This window comes from Coregonus lavaretus, assembly GCF_964263955.1.
Source record: "Coregonus lavaretus genome assembly, chromosome: 22".
Lineage (NCBI taxonomy): Eukaryota > Metazoa > Chordata > Actinopteri > Salmoniformes > Salmonidae > Coregonus > Coregonus lavaretus.
Window position 1 is genome coordinate 13446659 of NC_140009.1, and position 22969 is coordinate 13469627.

Consider the following 22969-nt stretch of genomic DNA (forward strand, 5'->3'; position numbering starts at 1 on the left):
AAATAGGAAAAATGCCAAGGGGGGTGAATACTTTCGCAAGTCACTGTACCTCAACTTAGCTAACATTTCCCCAGCCTAATTGTAGCCTAACCAATATCCAAACGGATTTTCAGTGAAAACATAAATCTGATATTGATTGATTTATCAAGACGAGTCCCCACAGCAGTGTGGTGGCGCTGTCCCAATCAAAACAGTGCTGATATTATCATCTAGTTGACCACACGCGGGTAGGCTATTGCTTCATATTTATTACAATGATTGGATGACTTTGGGAGTTTTAGTAAGCAACTATTTGATACATGCCTTCAATTGCATTAGCCTACTTTAGTCCAATATTTTTGTCATTCAGCAATATTTATTCCCACAGTAATTCTTTATGGATACATCCCATCGTGGTTAAGAAAACAGTGCATGCTTAGTGGTGGGCTATGCAAAGAGATGGGAGAAGTGACATGCCTCGAAAAGTTTCGAACTGGCAGGAGGATGGTTAACCATCAAGAGTTTAAAGGGGAATTTCACCCTGGCTCTTCCACGGCATACAACCATTACTATATTAACAACATTACATTTTTATCATAAACATCACAATTATCCAAACCACAAGCTACAACTAGCACATTTTAATTTCACTGGTAGAATCGGGACGTTTCGATTTCCTGTATATTCAAATCAAATGTATTTGTCACATACACCTGTTTAGCAGATGTTATTGTGGGTGTAGCGAAATGCTTGTGCTTCTAGCTACGACAGTGCAGTAATATCTAACAAGTAATATCTAACAATTTCACAACATATACACAATACACACATATCTATGTAAGGAATGGAATTTAAGAATATATACATATATGGACAAGCAATGACAGAGCGGCATGGACTAAGATACAGTAGAATATTATAGAATACAGTATATACATATGAGATGAGGAATGCAAGATATGTAAACATTATTAAAGTGACTAGTGTTCAATTTCTTAAAGTGGCCAGTGATTTATATAGGCAGCCGCAGCCTCTAATTTGCTAGTGATGGCTATTTAACAGTCTGATGGCCTTGAGATAGAAGCTGTTTTTCATTCTCTCTGTCCTAGCTTTGATGCACCTTTACTGACCTTTTGCCCAAAGGATTGTGCTGTTAGTGTCCGCCTCCTTTTAAAAAAAGCCCGCCTTGGGGAAGGGACGGGGGCCAGAGCATGAAGCATCGCCCAACACAAGTAGTAGTCTTTCAGAGACCGGAAAAAATGTTTGCTTGTATCTTTAGCAATGAATTCGCCGATAGGAACATCGCTGAAAGACATCCAATGGCTCTATCGAACAAGGACAACCATATATATACACACAAAAACATAGTCTTCGCAAAATGCCACAAAGCAGGACTACATTTATTTTTTGATCTCGCTCCCCCATTAATACACTGGAAGCCGTCATAGGGTGTATCATTCAGCGTGCGTAGCCCAGACCTGCCTTCCTCCTAGGCAATTATATGTGAAACACATCTCACTGTCCTAGAAATGCCTCGGACATGATGAAAACAAGCCCAGATTCCCCCAGGATGAAATTCCCCTTTGAGCCATAAGCTTAGTGAGTGGTCTGGTTCGTTGAAGATCTGTCTGTTAATAGTTCGCACAACCACAATCACATATTAAGGATGCCATGTTGCTGCCACTGAGCAACCCAAGTGATTGGGTTTTACTGACACTGGTTGAGATTGCCCTGGAGGCGATCCCCTAGGTTCCAATGTGATCTAGAGCAGGGTTTCCCAAACTCGGTTCTGGGGCCCACCCTGGGTGCACGTTTAATTTTTTGCCCTAGCACTACACAGCTGATTCAAATAACCAACTCATCATCAAGCTTTGATTATTTGAATTAGCTGTGTAGTGCTAGGGGAAAAAACAAAATGTGCACCCAGGGGGGGCCCCAGGACCGAGTTTGAGAAATCCTGATCTAGAGCATCAAAATGCTTTTCCATTCCAAGCCGTAATGGCCAAGCTCTCTATCTGATTGTGGCTCCAGGCACCACACCACCTCATGAGAAAGCCAGCAGAAGGTCAAGGTAATGGGCTGATGTTAAAGTCAATGACAGTGTGACGTCACAGTTATTAACAGGTCTTTCCACCATGGGTCCCGTGGGACCTTTTCATCTGTGTAGTGGGAATGTGAGCTGACGAAGGAGGTTGATGCTGTCTGTAATGGATATAGTACTCCCAACCCAACCTTACTTCCATCCAGACAAGGCGTTATCTTGACATCCAGTAAAGACCTGTCCCAGACCTGTCCAAGGCAAGAGAGACATTTGATGAGATCCACTCAGTTCAGATTGTTATGAAGGAGCAGCTCAACTGGTGTCTGCAGTTTCCTTGTACAACAAAACCAACAAAGAAGTACACCTGTAACGCCTCTCCTGCTACTCTTTTACTGGGCACAGACGTCAGTTCAATGTCTATTTTTGATTTACATTTGGTTGAGTTGTTACCTAACGTGAATTCAACGTGTAATCAACAAAACATTTCACCATGTCATTGGATTTAGGTTAAAAGTTGGGTGAAAAAAACACGAGATTCCCTTACGTTGATGAGTTTTTTCAAATCCAATCAATTTTCCACGTTGCTTCAACGTCATCTTATTTAATGTTTTGGTTGAAATGATTTAGAAACAACATTGATTCAACCAGTTTTTTGCCCAGTGGGTTATATCCTGAGTGACCACAAAAGAGCCCTAAACTTGATTCCCCATCTTTTATTGGGAACGAGCACAATCAAATCCAAGTCAATCCAACAATCTAGCAGGATAAAAAGATAATAAACCTTTTTTTGTGTAGATGCTACATGAAAATCTGTAAAACAACAGAAAATGTTTTCCTTTTCTTGGTTTTCCCGTTAGGTGGTAGGAGGCAGTCATGCGTTAATGATCGCACAGCTAAACAGGAGGGAGATAGTTGGTGAGCAATGAGCATAGCTATGTCTACAGATCTATCTTAAAGCACTTCATCAAGTGTTTGTTTGGTTTTTCTCCAGAAATAATGGATACATCACAAAGATTGACTGTATATGATCTAGAAGAAAATAAAGAGTTTGAACCATACTGAAGAACAGGTTTATGACTGTAATTGTACAACGTTACAATGAGCAGATACAACATACTGTAGGCTGGACTATTATCGAACACGCCACAGAAATGTTTACGCCATGTCTTGTTTACAAACCATTGCCTGTGCACACACCCCTGCCCTGCAACCCAAGTTTGATTGAATTTGGGCCAGAGTTAATGGAACTGTGGAAGATAAAACCATCCTCAACAGTTGCGCCAGAATGATACCGTTTTATTACCACCATCACTATCTACTGAATGGGATTGAACGGACGCCAAATACAATCAGACATTTTTAAAAACATATTTCCTAATGACCAGCTTACAGTTTACAGGGTTACATAACATCCTCAGGCGCTGAGTGCTCACGCTCATGTTTATATTCGGTATGAGGATGGAGGCACACACTGGCACTGGCTCAAATGGTGCTCTACTGGTAAAAGTAGTGTACTATATGTGTATTTTCAGAACACAGAGACTGTATCAATGGCGACATATAGACATAATTCACCTCTGGAGAGACTACGATTTAGCAGGGATCCCCTGAAGAGGGGGTGGTGGTGACGTATGGTGGATCCTCTATCCCTAGGGGTATGTGGTGGTGGGTGTTGAAGGCAGATTTAGTGGACAGCCCAGGGATGTTTGAAGTACGAGATGACACTAGATGTGAGCCGAGGCATCGAATCCTCCTCAGCAATTCCTCTTCAGTGCTCAGAATACTGATCGCAGAACCCTGGTTTCCCTGGCAACAAGGCCTCTTCTAATATAGCAACCAGTGTGCTTCAGAATATGTTTTTTTTTCCTTCTAATTCCAACCATCGCTACTGTACTCCTGTCTTTTCAAACAGTTACATGCCTGTGTTGTTGAGAGGGGTCCAGCTGCAGACCTCATCTCTCAGGTCTCTCCCCCTCATCTCTCAGGTCCCTCACCCTCATCGCTCAGGCCCCTCTCATCTCTCAGGCCCCTCCCTCTCATCTCTCAGGATCTCCCCCTCACATAGCAGGCCCCTCCCCCTCATATATCAGGCCCCTCCCCCTAATATCTCAGGCCCATCCCCCTAATATATCAGGCCCCTCCCTCTCATCTCTCAGGCCCCTCTCATCTCCTGCTTGTGTTTAAGTGACACATTTGATATTTTGGATTTCCCCTGATTCTCTATGCTATTAAAATGTGGGTCAAAAGGGAAATAAAAGTATTATCAGAGTTTTTCGTTTAGGCTATGCCATCATTGTAGTCTCATGTGTCAAGCCTGGAAGTGACGTTTGTAACTTCTGAGAGGGGCCTGAGAGATGAGGTGGGGCCTGACAGATGAAGTCTGCGGTTAGAGTCTATTGGAGATGTTCACTCCTCCTCCAAGGCATTCCCCTCTGCTTTCAACATGTTTTATGAGCAGCAGAAATCCCTTTCTATCCACCTCTAATCAGTGGGGTTGGCGTGCCGTTGTGTAAAATGTCAAGCAGGCAAGCAACCCAGGACAAAGGAGTAATTGAGGTTAAGTTGGAAAATCACATCGCTGGAACATATTATCTACTAAATTGAAGCCTGAAGCCATGATTATTGTCATTACTGTCATTGTGTTCCCCGTCAGTGCCCCAAATGCCATCACTCACTTCCTGGGGCCAGTCATTCCATGGGGACAACGGTAAACGATCTTCAGTGTTGAACCTTTGCACAGAGATGTCTTTAGGCTAGCTAATTGCCATGTAAGATTGTGCGGTACTGTGCAATGTGGTGCAGACCAGATTCCTTGCTTGTGGCATTGAAAATGTGAGCATAGAGAAGATCAAACCATTGGAAAGGATCCTTTACCATAAATATCCACACAGTGCCATCTGTTGGCTGGCTTCAGCAGTATACTAAACTCCTCAATAAAACATAGGCTTCATCTGTTTCTGATGAGATTAGATCGGAGCAGGAAGAATTTGTGTCATCAATTTATAGGACAAATGTTTAGCATTACATTTGGTTATGTAACCCTATACCTTATAATGCACTACTTTTGACGTCATAGCCTACAGGTTGTGGCAGTGGCAGACGGATGGGGACCAGCCTAGGAGTGCATATCTAGGGACTCCCTGCTATGCTGCCTGGCTAATAGTGTCTGCACCACTAGACACATACACAGATATATGTCCTCTCCCCCCAAACAGTCAGCCATGAGAGGAGAGAGAGAGGGTGAGTCTGGATGTCCTCTCCACCCACTCAGTCAGCCAAGAGAGGAGAGCGAAAGGGTGAATCTGCATATTATAGTCTGAGACAACACACAATGGGTCTGAGAGAGAGTTATCTCATCCATTTAATTAATGCTCTCTTTCAAGCCATATTCCAGTCAGAGTCTGCATGTTTTTTTCTTCACAGTATCACTTCAAAGGGGACTGGGAAAGAGAATGCAGACACTAAGTGTTGTCTAGACAAACAGTCCCTTAGTTGTCAACTGCAGAAATATAAAATCCTTAGAGGCGGAGCTCATTTATTAGCAGACAACTGCAGTAATGGAGTGCTATAGCTGATCTACCCAGCCCCTGACTCTCCAGTCTGAAATGCTTACGGTCATGTCATGTCAATGTGGAGATGGTACAGCATAGCAGACATTACCAACTCAGGTGTTATTCTCATTCTGACAGGCCAATGTATTGGGCCATTATATACTGAACAAAAATATAAACAGAACATGCATCAATTTCAAAGATTTTACTGAGTTACAGTTCATATAAGCATCTGGTGGTCACAGATACCTTAAAAAAAGGTAGGGGTGTGGATCAGAAAACCAGTCAGTATCTGGTGTGACCACCATTTGCCTCATGCAGCGCGACACATCTCCATCGCATAGTGTTGATCAGGCTGTTGATTGTGACCTGTGGAATGTTGTCCCACTCCTCTTCAATGGCTGTGCGAAGTTGCTGTATATTGGCAGGAACCTGAACACGCTGTCATACACGTCGAGCCAGAGCATCCCAAACTTGTCTGGTGAGTATGCAGGCCATTGAAGAACTGGGCCATTATCAGCTTCCAGAAATTGTGTGCAGATCCTTGCGACATGAGGCCGTGCATTATCATGCTGAAACATGAGGTGATGGCGGCGGATGAATGGCAAGACATTGGGTCTCAGGATCTCGTCACAGAATCTCTGTGCATTCAAATTGCCATCGATAAAAATGCAATTGTGTTTGTTGTCCGTAGCTTATGCCTGCCCATACCATAACCCCACCGCTACCTTGTGGCACTCTATTCACAACGTTGACATCAGCAAACTGCTCTCCCACACGACGCCATACTGCTGCTATCTGCCCGGTACAGTTGAAACTGGATTTAATCTGTGAAGAGCACACTTCTCCAGCGTGCCAGTGGCCATTGAAGGTGAGCATTTGCCCACTGATGTCGGTTACGACACCGAACTGCAGTCAGGTCATGACCCTGGTGAGGATGACGAGCACACAGATGAGCTTCCCTGAGACGGTTTCTGACAGTTTGGGCGGAAATTATTTGGTTGTGCAAACCCACAGTTTCATCAGTTGTCCGGGTGGCTGGTCTCAGATGATTCCGCAGGTGAAGAAGCCGGACGTGGGAGGTCCTGGGCTGGCGTGGTTACACGTGGTCTGCGGTTGTGAGGCCGGTTGGACGTACTACCAAATTATCAACAAAAAAAACGACGTTGGAGGCGGCTTATGAGACATTAACATTCAATTCTCTGGCAACAGCTCTGGTGGACATTCCTGCAGTCAGCATGCAAATTGCACACTCCCTCAAAACTTGAGACATCTGTGGCATTGTGTTGTGTGGCAAAACTGCACATTTTAGAGTGGCATTTTATTGTCCCCCAGTACAAGGTGCACCTGTGTAATGATCATGCTGTTTAATCAGCTTCTTGATATGCCACACCTGTCAGGTGGATGGATTATCTTAGCAAAGGAGAAATGCTCACTAACAGGGATGTAAACACATTTGTGCACATCATTTTAGAGAAATACGCTTTTTGAACATATAGAACATTTCTGGGATCTTTTATTCCAGCTCATGAAACATGGGACCAACATTTTAGATGTTGTGTTTATATTTTTGTTCAGTGTATTTTGAATGAGAAGAGATAGAACATACACAGATCCAATGGCTTTGAGTAGATGCTGGATGTCAAAGTAAATGTTTACTAGCCAGAAAGAAAGACCCTGTAAGTATACCTATAGAACTAACTGCTGCTAGGTATCTAATGCTGTCTTATACAGATGGATGAGTACAATAACTAGGGGAGTTGTAGGAAAACGTGTTAATTTGCTCTGCACACATTTATCAGAATATGCATGTTATTTCTTCCACAAATTAACTAGTAAAATCTGATGTATACTGCATTTAAAGGATAATGGCTATAATGAGTCTTTCTTTGATGAAATTATATATGGCTATAGTAACATTAAGAGAAGGCTGATATACTGTAAGCTTGGTTTATGCTATGCATGTATGATTATATGCTTCATTTGTTTCCAATGGCGAAACCCTAATAATACCAAAACCTCCTCTAGCCAACATTGTTACCTTCCTCATCTTCTGGCAGAGGAACTGCCTGCTGTCCAAGTCCAGCACCTTCTACCTGATGGTCATCTCTGTAGCTGACACCCTGGTGCTCGTTTTCATTGTGGTGCTGGAGATCAATGTCAAATTTTACCACGATGTACTTATTTAGTCAGAAATAGTATTGCTCTTTTAATTTCTACAGTTCTGTCAGTAACACTTTACATTGGATTTTTGTAGTAACACTGTAATTACTACAGTAACACTTTATAAAGTTTGATTTGAGGAGCCGTTCTGGAGCCGTGAGCCCTGGTTTCTTCGTGGCCTACGTCCTACCTTTCCTCATCCAAGAGCTTTGTGCTGCTATCCATCCCCCGCGCCGTCTCCCAGATCATCCTACGTACCACCCATTTCTAAGGCCAGCATTGCAACGACTTCAACCTGCAGATCAACGTGGCGACTGACATTGGTAGCATGCTGAGCCTCAGTAATGCATCCATCAACATGTACCTGTACGCCTGCACTCAGGCCAAGTTCCGTCAGAAGTTCATAGCCTGTGTCTGACAGGTTTTCTCCCATAGCAAGACTAGCAAAGTCCTGCTCAGAAGTAGACTGGCTATTTGCCATTTATAACACTTTAGCCTTGTCCAGGTCTGGACGAAGCTTGAGGTACTTGGGGGTCAGTGAGTCTGTTTCAAACTTTAGTTTGTCAGAACAGTGGAAAACGAGTTCTCATAACACACATTCATAAATGGTTAGTGTTTCTCCAGACATCTATAATTGACCAGGAACTCTACAAAACAGTTTAATCATCTCACCCGGTTAGTGTTTGTGTATTTTACTCATTTTGTTGCTCTGTAAAAGTAGGATAAGAGCACCCAGTCAATGGTCACAGCAGAATGACATCTGCGATGTTTGCCCCTGCAGTCAGAATTAATTTCCTAGAATAGGTTTTCAATCACAATACAAACAAAAAGAGAAAGATATACAATTAAGGGAGAGCTCCGTTACTGGCAGTAGCCTTTTTAATTTCCTAAAAAAGGTGCCCGGGATTAACAAATGCTATCTTGATTGTTTTGTCAACAAATATTTTGGAGTGATAGCATTGTCTGCGGTTTGCTTAAGCCTGCTTGATAGAGTTGTTTTGATATTAAATGAGGGTCATTTGTTATGGATACTGCTGTAATGGTGTCCTCACATTCTTTACCCACATGCAAAAGGCATTTAAAACATGTTAGCTACTGTTTCAAATATATAGTATTAAATGTGCTTATATTTCTTTTTCATATGGGCTATAATAATTTTTCCCTTTAAACCACAAAATTTGGATGGATATAAAATACATTTGACATTTAAATGGATTAGTAAATATATTTATTTAATCTGACAATGTTGTCTAATGCAGTGTAAACTTGATGGAACCAGTGACTCCATTACAGAAGTATGTGATTGTAGGTTTTGTTGCAACGCTCCAAATCTTGACCACTGTATTTTCACATTATTGACGTCTTCTTAACATGCCAATATATGACAGGCTTACTGCTTAGCTACAGATTTAGTGGTGTAATAACACTTACAAAACCAGCACTTCTAACAGCTCAGACTTTGTCAGAGACAAGTTACTGCATTCTGTCTGTCACTATGGAATTGTTTGTGGACACTGACATTTGGGTCATTCAGATAAAAACCTCTTCAAAGCAGACGTCATAAACTGTATTTAGGGAAAAATCTCATAGCTTCTTATCAGTATAATTTTACTTTTTTAAGGCAAATAATTAATAGAGATCCTAAATAAATCTAAAAAATAATACCAACCCATTCCTTACCAAAATATTTTATGTACAATAATACGGCCTATTTATTTAAAGTTTCCCTGATTTTGAGGCTACAGAGAGAACAATGTTAGCCTGGATGCAAGACTGAGAGACTTGCTTCACTTTCTCAACCTGGTAACTCTGGTATAGAAACTGTTTGGCATTGTATTATTAATGAGGGCTGTTTCTATGGAACACAGTGCGGGCATATTTTAATGATTGGGTCACCTTTTCAACAGTAACAGTAACGGTAGGATTTGATCATTTCTCCGCTATGGAATCCGGTTTCCGAGCTGGTCATGGGTGCACTTCAGCCACGCTCAAGGTCCTAAACGATATTATAACTGTGATCGATAATAGACAGTACTGTGCAGCTGTCTTCATCGACCTGGCCAAGGCTTTCGACTCTGTCAACCACCGCATTCTTATTGGCAGACTAAATAGCCTTGGTTTCTCAAATGACTGCCTCGCCTGGTTCACCAACTACTTCTCAGATAGAGTTCAATGTGTCAAATCGGAGGGCCTGTTGTCTGGACCTATGGCAGTCTCTATGGGGGTGCCACAGGGTTCAATTCTTGGGCCGACTCTTTTCTCTGTGTTTTCAATGATGTCGCTCTTGCTGCTGGTGACTCTCAGATCCACCTCTACGCAGACAACACCATTTTGTATACATCTGGCCATTCATTGGACACTGTGTTAACAAACCTCCAAACGAGCTTCAATGCCATACAACACTCCTTCAGTAGCCTCCAACTGCTCTTAAACACTAGTAAAACTAAATGCATGCTCTTCAATCGATGTCACGGTCGTTCAAGGAAGTGACGGACCAAGGCGCAGCGTGATATGCGTACATTCTTTATTTCTAGTACACACACAAACAAAAACAACAAAACAAACGATACGTGAAGTCCTGGGTTGAACACAAACCTTCCGGAACAAGATCCCACAAAACAAAAGTGCCAACAGGCTGCCTAAGTATGGTTCCCAATCAGAGACAACGAGAATCAGCTGCCTCTGATTGGGAACCACCCTGGCCAACATAGAAAACACGAACTAGAACACAACATAGAAAATAACTAAACATAGGAACTAACACCCTGGCTCAACATTAAAGAGTCCCCAGAGCCAGGGCGTGACAATCGAACGCTGCTGGCATCCGCCCACCCGACTAGAATCACTACTCTCGACGGGTCTGACCTAGAGTATGTGGACAACTATAAATACCTAGGTGTCTGGTTAGACTGTAAACTCTCCTCCTTCCAGACTCACATTAAAAATCTCAAATCCAAAGTTAAATCCAGAATCGGCTTCCTATTTCGCAACAAAGCCTCCTTCACTCATGCTGCCAAACATGCCCTCGTAAAACGGACTATCCTACCAATCCTTGACTTCAGCGATGTCATTTACAAAATAGCCTCCAACACTCTACTCAGCAAATTGGATGTAGTCTATCACAGTGCCATCCGTTTTGTCTCCAAAGCCCCATACACTACCCACCACTGTGACCTGTACACTCTTGTTGGCTGGTCCTCATTACATGTTCGTCGTCAAACCCACTGGCTCCAGGCCATCTATAAATCACTGCTAGGCAAATCCCCGCCTTATCTTAGCTCATTGGTCACCATAGCAACACCCACCCGTAGTATGCGCTCCAGCAGGTATATCTCACTGGTCATCCCCAAAGCCAACACCTCCTTTGGCCGCCACTCCTTCCAGTTCTCTGCTGCCAATGACTGGAACGAATTGCAAAAATCTCTGAAGCTGGAGACTTATCTCCCTCACTAACTTTAAGCATCAGTTGTCAGAGCACCTTACCGATCACTGCACCAGTACACAGCCCATCTGAAATTAGCCCACCCAACTACCTCATCCCTATATTGTTATTTATTTTGCTCATTTGCACCCCAGTATCTCTATTTGCACATAATCTCTTGCACATCTAGCATTCCAGTGTTAATACTAATTGTAATTAATGTGCACTATAGCCTATTTATTGCCTTACCTACATAACTTGCTACATTTGCACACACTGTATATATATTTTCTGTTGTATTTTTTGACTTTATGTTTTGTTTTACCCCATATGTAACTCTGTGTTGTTGTTTTTATCGCACTGCTTTGCTTTATCTTGGCCAGGTCGCAGTTGTAAATGAGAACTTGTTCTCAATTGGCTTACCTGGTTAAATAAAGGTGAAATAAAATAAAAAATAAAATGTTAGGTATTGCTAACCCCACTCAGACTCAGAGGATGATGATTGGACAGGTCATCTTCTAATTGAGTGGCATATTCTAACTGAACTGACATCTCAGGCTGGCATCTAGGCTAGCACAATGTAACATTAATGACAACATCAATTTAGCTAATCCTGGAGTAAACTTGTTTTCACAGCTATACATACTTGTTGATGAAATGTTGAGGTTTGACTATTTCTTCTTTCCAGGATTCTGAACTTTGTCTAGTCCCTGGATGTACTTGCGGGGAATTTGGTACTTATCTACAAAATAAAGTGGGAAGAAGCCTTAGAAATGATGCACATAAACACCTGTTAAATCAATAGTCGGTATGAAGACAGCCTTGTCATGGGGTTACCAAAAGGAAATGTTTGCGAACCTAGCAGCAGTTTGCCGACTTGCTGGACCTGGTTTCCTTGTATCTGGACCAGGACTCGGTCCTTGGAGCCAGGGACGGCGTTCAGGGCTGAGCTGGCCTGGACTCTGTGCTGCAGGGCGACTGACACTGCCGTGGGGTCCAGACCATACACCTCCAGGTTCTTTATCATGATCACCTCCAGAGAAGGGAGGAACGGCGGGATGGACAGATATTTTATTAATCACAAAGATTGAGGAGTGCTGCTTTAAAACATGAAAGATTGTAAAGATGTTGCCATGGCTGTACCTTCTGGTTGGAGCCCCTGGAGGCCTCAGAGATGTCTATGGGCTCAATGTGGCCCTTCTTTACTATGGGTGGCTGGCCAGGGAAGACCAGCTGGTGGCATTGCTGTATTTTGTCTAGCGTCCTGTGGACACAAGATGGCGATGTTTAGTCATAATCCAAGGCCAGTAATGCATCATGACTTTACATTATACATTTTAGTCATTTAGCAGACGCTCTTATCCAGTAGTGAGTGCATACACTTTTCATGCTTTATCGTAGTGGTCACCTGTTGGACAGTGTTTCACTACCCATAGCTGTTTACCTGCTGAAGAGGTCGTCCCACTTTAGTGCTCCCATCTCCTGGTCCTCTGACTTCTCAAGTAGGCAGTCACATAGGATCGGATTAATGATGACATAAGAATGTGTTAATATAGGATTGTTGACAGCTCCCATCTTAAACAGATATTTTCTTGGGGCATGATATTTGCGCTGGCAGTGCATCTCCCAAACAACTTGATATTGTACGTCTTAAATCATCACTTAAAGTCTTGAGTGAAAGCTTTGAAGTCCATGCAATCATCTCACCTTTTGTTATTCTCCTCCACCAGCTCATTCCTCTTCACATAATCTGTGATGATTGTTCTCACTTCTGCTGGTTGGAGTACTGTTCCTTTCCTTTGAGAGAGAGCACTGACATGTCAGTACAACAAAAAAACAAAAAATAATTAACACATAAAAAAGACTACATACACACAGGCATGTACCCAGACTCACCTCTTCTTGGCATCTTCAAACAGAAGCTCCAGACAAGAGGACACCCTGTAGAGGGTAGTGATCTCAGGCGGATGGTAGAGCTTCTCCCCCTTCCCTCCTCCCACCTCCACTGGGGCCTCCTCTGTCCCAGGATCCTCTGGGGTGCGGAAGGAGCGCAGTCTAGAGGCAGCAGAGGAGTAGTAAAACACTCTTCACTGCTTCTAGCCTCAAGTTCCCTTGATAAATGTCATGAGTGGAGGAGGCTATACTCACTCTGGGTTCTTCCAGTCCACCTCTATGATGCCCTCCACCCCTTTACCCAGCTCCTTCACTCTCACCAGGCTGTGCTGCTGCTGCATGCTCTGAAGGAACTTGGATAACTGGGGACAAAACATTAGACTTAGGATTTAAGGGATAATTCAGTGATCATTGATGAAGAGTCAAGCTGAATTGTGTGGGTTTTGCCATCAACTTTCCAAGATTCAAGTTTATTAGAAACATAATTGTATACGTTCTTTACAAGTCAAGTCAAGGACCACTCTTATTCTAAGAGTTACCTTTGTATAGCTTGATTTCTTGATGTCAAGTTGCTTTCCACTTGGACTGTAAAACAACAATTCCTATGAGTGTTCAGTTCAAGGCTACCTCTCTTTAGCAGAATCCTAACTTGAGGTAGGCTACAACTTTTGCAGGTATGCACTGATGTCAGGGGAAAATGTGTGCAAAAAACATGTAATGCAACTCTCAATGTCCCCGGGTAGTGTTTACCAGCAGGAGAACATGTGGATGCACAGAAAGGTAGTGGTCAGCAGGGGGAGCTCGGACTTTGCTCTTGAGCGCGTGGAGGAAACACTACCTCAGCAGGGCATCCATCTGCTCTGTAAGGACAGACAGACAGCCAGACAGACAGACATTGAGTACTGTGCTGTATGAAGAAGATGTCTAACAAGAAGGTGTTTTGTTCGTCAATTCATGGCTATTTATGCAATAAGATACTTTGTCAAAGAAAGACACACATCAAACATGTTTGCCATCAAGGACAACGTCATTTCTTTGGGAAAAGTAGCTAACATAACACTAGAGCAAAGAATACTCTTCTCAATTAGACCCAAACACACGGACACATACCACTGCCAAAATAAAGAAAAGACTTGAGAAAATGAGGGATACAAAGTATATTAAAAGCAGGTGCTTCCACACAAGTGTGGTTCCTGAGTTAATTAAGCAATTAACATCCCATCATGCTTAGGGTAATGTATAAAAATGCCCAGTTGCCCAATATTTTGGCTACCATGGCTAGAAGAAGATATATCAGTGACTTTCAAAGAGGGGTCTCAAAATAATCAGAACTGAACACTTATGGGAGATACTGTACTAGAGAGGTGCCTGAGACAGCATTTTCCACCACCATCAATAAAACACCAAATGAACGAATTTCTCGTGGAAGAATGTTGTCGCATCCCTCCAATAGAGTTCCAGACACTTGTAGAATCTATGCCAAGGCGCATTGAAGCTGTTCTGGTGGCTCGTGGTGGCCCAACACCGTATTAAGACACTTTATGTTGGTGTTTCCTTTAATTTGGCAGTTACAGCGCATTCAGAAAGTATTCAGACCCCTTGACTTTTTCCACATTTTGTTACGTTACAGACTTATTCTAAAATGGATCAAATTGTTTTTTCCCCCTCATCAATCTACACACAATACCCGATAATGACCAAGCAAAAACAGGTTTTTAGAAATGTTTGCAAATGTTTAAAAAATTAAAAACCAAAATATCATATTTACATAAGTGTTCAGACCCTTTACTCAGTACTTTGTTGAAGCACCTTTCGCAGCGATTACAGCCTCAAGTCTTCTTGGGTATGACACTACATGCTTGGCACGCCTGTCTTTGGGAAGTTTCTCCCATTCTTCTCTGCAGATCGTCTCAAACTGTCAGGTTGAATGGAGAGTGTTTCCGCACAGCTATTTTCAGGACTCTCCAGAGATCGGGTTCAAGTCCGGGCTCTGGCTGGGCCACTCAAGGACATTCAGAGACTTGTAGAAACATCTCAAGGATGATCAATGGAAACAGGATGGACCTGAGCTCAATTTCGAGCCTCATAGCAAAGGGTCTGAATACTTATGTAAATAAGGTTTTTCTTTTTTTCTTTTTTTTTTCTTTGCAAAATAATCTACAAACCTGTTTTCGCATTGTCATTATGGCGTATTGTGTGAAAATTGATGAGGAAAATGTTTTATTTAATCGATTTTAGATTAAGGTTGTAACGTAACAAAATGTGGAAAAACTCATAACCTGCAGTCCCCATGGTTATATCCGCAGGGTCATTAAATATTGTGTAGATGAAGGGCGGGTGGGTGGCGGGCAGGTTGAATAAAGAGCAAACAATACCTTCTTGTGCAATTTATATATATAGGCTACATTTAGGTTTTTCTTTCATTTTTTTAGGTTATCTGGTATTAGTGCGTAAGCCTAAACTTTTAGGGCTTAACTGTACATGCGGCAAATAGCTTACATGCCAAATGCTTTTGGGAACGGGCAGAAAAAGTTAACGTCAATCCACGGAAGCAAAAAGGATAATGTCAGAGTTTAATTCATTAAGAGAAACACTGCGAATTGGAGAGTTGAAAATAAAGAGAAGGGGGGGCCAGAAAAGTCATGTTTGGGAAAGATTTGGTGAAGTGGTAAAAGAGGATGATAGCAGTGCCGGCTATGTTATGTGTGAGGATTGTGAGGCGCTATAGCCTACAAATTCGACAGTCACAAGACGGGGACTTCAAATAGGCCTATGGCACGTCAAGGGAACTGTAGCCTACTGTTCAGATGGGTTAAATGGAAACTGAAATCTGCACACTGACTGTACAGTGAGGGAAAAAAGTATTTGATCCCCTGCTGATTTTGTACGTTTGCCCACTGACAAAGAAATGATCAGTCTATAATTTTAATGGGAGGTTTATTTGCTTCTGTGGACAGGTGTCTTTTATACAGGTAACACGCTGAGATTAGGAGCACTCCCTTTAAGAGTGTGCTCCTAATCTCAGCTCTTTACCTGTATAAAAGACACCTGAGAGACAGAAATCTTTCTGATTGAGAGGGGGTCAAATACTTATTTCCCTCATTAAAATGCAAATCAATTGATAACATTTTTGACATGCGTTTTTCTGGATTTTTTTGTTGTTATTCTGTCTCTCACTGTTCAAATAAACCTACCATTTCCAAGATTCAAGTTTATTAGAAACATAATCGCCTACAAATTCAGGGGACTTCAAATAGGCCTATGGCACGTCAAGGGAACTGTAGCATACTGTTCAGATGGGTTAAATGGAAACTGAGATCTGCACACTGACTGTGAGGGAAAAAAGTATTTGATCCCCTGCTGATTTGTACGTTTGCCCACTGACAAAGAAATTATCAGTCTATAATTTTAATGGTAGGATTATTTGAACAGTGAGAGACAGAATAACAACAACAAAATCCAGAAAAACGCATGTCAAAAATGTTATCAATTGATTTGCATTTTAATTACATTTACGTCATTTAGCAGACGCTCTTATCCAGAGTGACTTTCAAATTGGGAAATAAGTATTTGACCCCTCTGCAAAACATGACTTAGTATTTGGTGACAAAACCCTTGTTGGCAATCACAGAAGTCAGACGTGTCTTGTAGTTGGCCACCAGGTTTGCACACCTCATCTAGTATAGAAGTAATCCTTCTACCCCCCCCCACCCCACCCCCCCATAAAAAAAAAAAAAAAAAAAGATTTTATATATATATAGAAACAAACAACAAAAAAGTAGAAAATATAAATAGAATAAAAAAATACAATAAAAAAATGTTTTTGTAAAGTGGTTGTCCCACTGGCTATCATAAGGTGAATGCACCAATTTGTAAGTCGCTCTGGATAAGAGCGTCTGCTAAATGACGTAAATGTAAATGTAATGTAAAATCACAGGAGGGATTTTGTCCCACTCCTCTTTGCAGATCTTCTCCAAGTCATTAAGGTTTCGAGGCTGACGTTTGGCAACCAGAACCTTCAGCTCCCTCCACAGATTTTCTATGGGATTAAGGTCTGGAGACTGGCTAGGCCACTCCAGGACCTTAATGTGCTTCTTCTTGAGCCACTCCTTTGTTGCCTTGGCCGTGTGTTTTGGGTCATTGTCATGCTGGAATAACCATCCAAAACACATTTTCAATGCCCTGGCTGAGGGAAGGAGGTTCTCACCCAAGATTTGACGGTACATGGCCCCGTCCATCGTCCCTTTGATGCGGTGAAGTTGTCCTGTCCCCTTAGCAGAGAAACACCCCCAAAGCATAATGTTTCGACCTCCATGTTTGACGGTGTGGATGGTGTTCTTGGGGTCATAGCCAGCATTCCTCCTCCTCCAAACACGGCGAGTTGAGTTGATGCCAAAGAGCTCCATTTTGGTCTCATCTGACCACAACACTTTCACCCAGTTCTCCTCTGAATCATTGAGATGTTCATTGGCAAACTTCAGACGAGCATGTATATGTGCTTTCTTGAGCAGGGGGACCTTGCGGGCGCTGCAGGATTTCAGTCCTTCACGGCGTAGTGCAGGGTTCTTCAATTCCGGTCCTGGAGGGCCGAAACACTTCTGTTTTTTATTTCTACCTGGTAGTTAATTGCACTCACCTGGTGTCCCAGGTCTGAATTAGCCCCTGATTAGAAGGAGAGGATGAAAAACAGAGGTGTTTCGGCCCTCCAGGACCGGAATTGAAGAACCCTGGCGTAGTGTGTTACCAATTGTTTTCTTGGTGACTATGGTCCCAGCTGCCTTGAGATCATTGACAAGATCCTCCCGTGTAGTTCTGGGCTGATTCCTCACCGTTCTCATGATCATTGCAACTCCACGAGGTGAGACTTGCATGGAGCCCCAGGCCGAGGGAGATTGACAGTTTTTTTTGTGTTTCTTCCATTTCCGAATAATCGCACCAACTGTTGTCACCTTCTCACCAAGCTGCTTGGCGATGGTCTTGTAGCCCATTCCAGCCTTGTGTAGGTCTACAATCTTGTCCCTGACATCCTTGGAGAGCTCTTTGGTCTGGGCCATGGTGGAGAGTTTGGAATCTGATTGATTGCTTCTGTGGACAGGTGTCTTTTATACAGGTAACAAGCTGAGATTAGGAGCACTCCCTTTAAGAATGTGCTCCTAATCTCAGCTCGTTACCTGTATAAAAGACACCTGGGAGCCAGAAATCTTTCTGATTGAGAGGGGGTCAAATACTTATTTCCCTCATTAAAATGCAAATCAATTTATAACATTTTTGACATGCGTTTTTCAGGATTTTTTTGTTGTTATTCTGTCTCTCACTGTTCAAATAAACCTACCATTAAAATTATACTGATCTTTCTTTGTCAGTGGGCAAACATACAAAATGTTTCAGCAGGGTATCAAATACTTTTTTCCCTCACTGTAGGTCTATAACCTCTCACATAGCCTTAATATTAACTCTTTCAAATGTAGGCTTCATTTTGACTCGGGAACAGGAGTGGAGAAATATGATTTATTTCTTTCAGCGTCTTGAGAGAATGTGAATGTGCAGTTAGATACCGTCTGTAGGGATGCTATCTTTATCAGCATCATAAAAGCTGATAGTATTTGAACCACATCAAATATGCATCAAAGCCGAACTGGGTTTATTTAGTCTTCTAGATCAACATTTAATGACAGAAGAGAAGCTGCATGTATCTAATTATAGACAAGTTGACTAACAAATAGCCTACCAAAATGTTGGAAATTATAAGCAGAAACATATCTAAATCGGGCAAAACTGTCTCTGACTGTAGCCTAAAGCTCATTTTCTATATTAGCAGGTTAGGGTCGGGTACAGATTTTCACATTCAGTGGGGGAAAAAGTATTTAGTCAGCCACCAATGGTGCAAGTTCTCCCACTTAAAAAGATGAGAGAGGCCTGTAATTTTCATCATAGGTACACGTCAACTATGACAGACAAAATGAGGAAAAAAATGCCAGAAAATCACATTGTAGGATTTTTAATGAATTTATTTGCAAATTATGGTGGAAAATAAGTATTTGGTCAATAACAAAAGTTTCTCAATACTTTGTTATATACCCTTTGTTGGCAATGACACAGGTCAAACGTTTTCTGTAAGTCTTCACAAGGTTTTCACACACTGTTGCTGGTATTTTGGCCCATTCCTCCATGCAGATCTCCTCTAGAGCAGTGATGTTTTGGGGCTGTCGCTGGGCAACACAGACTTTCAACTCCCTCCAAAGATTTTCTATGGGGTTGACATCTGGAGACTGGCTAGGCCACTCCAGGACCTTGAAATGCTTCTTACGAAGCCACTCCTTCGTTGCCCGGGCGGTGTGTTTGGGATCATTGTCATGCTGAAAGACCCAGCCAAGCTGCTTACCTATTGCAGATTCAGTCTTCCCAGCCTAGTGCAGGTCTACAATTTTGTTTCTGGTGTCCTTTGACAGCTCTTTGGTTTTGGCCATAGTGGAGTTTGGAGTGTGACTGTTTGAGGTTGTGGACAGGTGTCTTTTATACTGATAACAAGTTCAAACAGGTGCCATTAATACAGGTAACGAGTGGAGGACAGAGGAGCCTCTTAAAGAAGAAGTTACAGGTCTGTGAGAGCCAGAAATCTTGCTTGTTTGTAGGTGACCAAATACTTATTTTCCACCATAATTTGCAAATAAATTCATAAAAAATCCTAGGGATGGGTTATTAGCAATTGCGGGCAGGTGCGGGTGAACAAACATCTGACACCATTACCTTGTGGGCTTCTCGGGTCCTCTGGGTCTTCCTTTCCTTCCTCTTTTTCTCCTGCTCCCCCTCCTCTTCCTCCCCGTCAGACAGGCTGAGCTTCTGGACACCAGCATCAGAGTTGGGACACGGTTCTTCACCCTCCTCAGTGGTCTGTTCATCACCCTCCTCTTCCTCTCCATACACTGCCTCGACTCCCTCAGTGTCCACATCAGGAATGGAGGGAGAACCAGCCTTGTCTCCAAATGCCCTAATGATAGTAGATTGACATGGGAATGTTGTGTCAGGGTTATACGTATTGACACTAACCATGCTGCAGTGTGTGTGTGTGGAGTTTGACTGGCTAATCTGCGCTCACCACAGGCTGTCCATGTAGGTATGGAGGACTGACACCCCTCTGCCCTTCATGCCCAGGCCCCGCATCTCTGCACTGGACATGGTGGCGGTGCCCACTGCCACGGGAGCCCTGGGAACAAACAACCACAACGTTGTGAGCAAGAATATGAAGCCTGCCATTGTCAAGGTATTTACAGTAAGTCACTGTGTTCATTATAGACAGCGGTAATAGCCAATCATGACTTGAGACATGTTGACTGTAACACTACCTGTGGGATAGACACATTTCTCCAGCTCAAAGAACACTGGGTTCTTATGAAGCAGGTAGAGGGTGACTGCATCTCCCTTGTTGGCATTGATCTTCACTACATTGAACTCCTCTTTGTTTGGGACCAACTCGGACAGTTCCTCCACAGACAGAGAGGGAAAGGCTGTGGATATGTCAGCTTTCAGCTTCATCCTAAGGTGGGTAGAGGCGATATGAAATATTGTTGTAATCTATGTGAAAAAGTTTTCCGGAAATGTAGTGATGCTGTCATTCCACAAAAAGCCTAAGTTAATTATAAGCATCATGTACATATTTAGTTGTTTGTGAGTGTGACTCTAGAAAATGGAACAGGGGTCATTCCATTTGATTTCAATCACTTTTTGACCTCACCCTTTAGATTTGAATGAAACTTTCCATACATATTTGCCCATGTTAGAAGTGGTCAGAAAGTGCCTTTTTGGACCTGAATGCAAAAACATTCAGGAGATATAGGTGCTGAAAGTTGACCCATTTTGCACACCCCACCCTACCATGAGACATCCATGTCTTCATCACTGGACGTCCAACCATCTTTGTTGTACCATTTGATTCCCATTTTAATACATTTATCAGCCAAAACATGACATCCACCCTGTGTTCAAAAGCACGCTGTCTCAATCATAAAGACAGATAGAGGCCACTAGTGGCAAAAAGGCTTGCTTTAGCATGGGCAGCGCCATTGAGGGCTTCCACCATTTTAATGTAGTCAACTGGGTGTGACTTCCAACTTCATTGGCTGATCTCTCCTGGTGACCCTGTTGGAGTCATGTCCAACCGGGTCATCAGGAGTGATCATCCAATCATGAAGAAGAAAATTGACTACTTCAAAATGGAGATAGCCTCAATGGCACTGCTCATGCTGTCACAGATGCTATAATGGCAAAGATGAGTCCTCTATCTATCTCTATGGTCTCAACCGAATGCAGCCACAACTCAAAAACCTTGGATGATGTAAAATAGGGTCTAATGCCATGTTCAAAACAAATGGGAGCTCGGAACTTGGAAATCTCGGACTTCCGAGCGTTAAAAACTGGGAGAAAAAAAAGAAATCAGACTGGGAAAAATCGATTTAAACAGTCATCCAACTCGGGAACTCCGGCCTCTTTCTAGAGCTCCTACTTTCTGACCTGAAGATCACTGACGTCATGATTTTACCTTGTATTTCCCAGTTGTTTTGAACTCGGCATAAACTACAACATATGCGAAAAATGAAAATAATCTGAGTTTATGCAGTTTAATTTATAAATTAAGTTAAAGATTTTTATTTTTATTTTAAAGAAATGATCAAATTGTGACAACCCTCTTGTAAGCTTTTAAATTATATCAAACTCAACCGTTAATCTTTTCCAGTGATGAAGACATGGATGTCTCATGGTATGGTGGGGTATGCAAAATGGGTCAACTTTGGGCACCTCCATCTCCTGAATGTTTTGGGATTCAGGTCCAAATAGTCACTTTCTGACCACTTCTACCAAGGACAAATATGGGAGGTTTTGTTCAAATTAAAAAGGGGTACGGTCAAAAACTGATTGAAATCAAATGCAACGACCCACAGTTCTCATAGTCAGAATCTAGCATAGACGACATGCCATAACTTTCCCAGACTCCTGAATCCTCTCCCTATGGCTGTGTCTGGGTACCTTTCTAGCTAGCAAAGAGGCTGGATGCCTGTAGCTGGCATATGGAGCGATAGCCGACTAAACTCAACGATGGAGTTGAGCGGCGACTAGAAATATGTCGTGTGTGTAATTGCTGCCTATCCTTTGGATGCTGAAATCAGTCGTTAAAAAATAAGAAAAACGTCGGAGCTCCAGTCGGCCACCACGCTAGTCGTCGTCGCTCAACTCCATCGTAAATCGTTGAGTTTAGTTGTCTAATGTGGAGCAAGTAACTCCTCAACTGTCGGAGCATTTAATCACTCTGTTGGACTTGATACGGAACCCTTTCGCAAAAATATTGAAAACGACACCGTCGTTAATTCAAGCTCTTACTCCTAAGATTTATTCAATTATATTTAGTAGTTAAGTTTAAACTCACATTTCGCAAATTATAAAAAAAAAAAAAAAAAAAACATTCAGAAATGGACAGCAGCACGGACATTTTGGTGCGTCACAAAATACGTCCGGAAGGATTCTGCCAATAGCCGCAGATTTGTTCCTATGAGATACTTTAAAGGCCCAGTGCAGTCCAAAGCGTGATTTTACTTTGTTTTATATATATCCACACTATGAGGTTGAAATAACATGGTGAAAATTATGAAAATGCGCTTTTAGAGTAAGAGCTGTTTGAAAAGACCACCTGATATTTCAGCTTGTTTGCCCTCTCACACCACTCCCAGACAGTTCTAGCAAAATCTTGCTTGAGAAATTGCATTTAGCTAAGAAGCTATTTTTGTATATTTTTTAATTAATTTATTGTTACCCATAAGAAATTATTTGATATTGAGATAAAAACGGCTGCATTGGACCTTTTTGCCCAATGTCCACCAGAAGCAGATGTGTTTTGTTTTGCCAGCTGTTTAGTCCGCATTTTCTGTACTT

At 42.3% G+C, this 22969-nt stretch overlaps 1 pseudogene across 1 annotated transcript; it reads right to left on the bottom strand.

Moving 5' to 3' along the window:
• Positions 1–11814: 11814 nt before the first annotated feature.
• Positions 11815–22854, bottom strand: LOC311149523 (eukaryotic translation initiation factor 2D-like; annotated as a pseudogene). Its single transcript has 13 exons — positions 22851–22854; positions 22329–22371; positions 20145–20582; positions 19796–20036; positions 13799–13908; positions 13588–13633; positions 13304–13410; positions 13052–13210; positions 12863–12952; positions 12600–12695; positions 12299–12419; positions 12014–12188; positions 11815–11897 (listed from the first exon to the last, which is right to left on the bottom strand). The product of its transcript is annotated as a eukaryotic translation initiation factor 2D-like (transcript).
• Between the last annotated feature and the right edge of the window lie 115 nt (positions 22855–22969).